Source organism: Oxyura jamaicensis, chromosome Z (genome assembly GCF_011077185.1).
Source record: "Oxyura jamaicensis isolate SHBP4307 breed ruddy duck chromosome Z, BPBGC_Ojam_1.0, whole genome shotgun sequence".
In the NCBI taxonomy this organism is placed as follows: Eukaryota; Metazoa; Chordata; class Aves; order Anseriformes; family Anatidae; genus Oxyura; species Oxyura jamaicensis.
This window is the reverse complement of record NC_048926.1, coordinates 69,502,362-69,503,560: the sequence shown is the minus strand read 5'-3', so window position 1 is coordinate 69,503,560 and position 1,199 is coordinate 69,502,362.

The window sequence follows — 1,199 nt, the reverse complement described above, 5'->3', positions numbered from 1 at the left end:
CCCCCCCCCCCCGCTATATCACTGTTCATATTATTAAGCTTGTTTTCACCTTTTACAGTTAGCAAAGTATTATCAAGAGTACAGAAAGGTTAAGATAGGGACCATATAATTAAATCAAATATACATGGGCAATGAAGCTGGAAAGGTGGTCAGGGAAATGACTGATGATTTAGCAAGGCCACTCTCTATCCTCTTCAAAATAGAACTGCAATTGAAAGATTATCCCAATGACTGGAAAATAGCAAATATCACACTCATCTTCAAGTAGAAGGCACTGGGGAATTACCGACCTGCCAGCTTCATCTCAGTGACTGGGATGACTGTGGAGCAAACTCTCATGAAAGCTACATCCAAGCTTTATGAGAACAAGAAGAATACAACTGGCATGGATTTATTAAGAGGAAATTGTACCTGAAGAAGATGATATAACTCCATGATAAAATGACTTTCTTAGCAGATGGGGTAAAATGGTAGATCTTGCTCACCTTTACTTTAACAATATATATAGGATGGTGTCCATAGCATTTCTATAACAAAACTGGGGAGATACAGAATGAGTAAGGGCATTATAAGATGGGCTGAAAATTGTATGGATCACTAGAGTCAAAGGCTACTGAGGAGAATTATTTCTAGTTAATAAATTGGTGTCTGGTAATATGATCAATGTTACTTAAAGACTTTATTGATAACTCAGATGTTGGACAAGGTCCGAGTATTTTCTGATTCAACAAAGACAAAACATAAGGTTCCATATCTGTGACAGTATATCTTCACAGTCGAATATGTGATGAGGGTCAACTCATTAGAAAGCATTTTTTGAAGAAAAGGACCTGGGATCTTACATGATGACAAATTAACCATATACCAGCATATGCACTTTCTGAAAGCAAAAGCAAAAGCAAAAGAAAATTAAAAAGAAAAAGAAAAAGAAAAAAAAAGAAAAAAAAAAGAAAAAGAAAAGAAAAAGAAAAAAAAAGAAAAAGAAAAAAAAAAGAAAAAGAAAAAAGAGAGAAAGAAAGGAAAGGGAAAATGAAAAAGAAATGGAAAAAGAAATGAAAAATAAAATAAAATATAAAGGAAAAGGACAGGACAGGACAGGACAGGAAAAGAAAAGAAAAGAAAAGAAAAGAAAAGAAAAGAAAAGAAAAGAAAAGAAAAGAAAAGAAAAGAAAAGAAAAGAAAAAAGAGAAAAGAAGAAA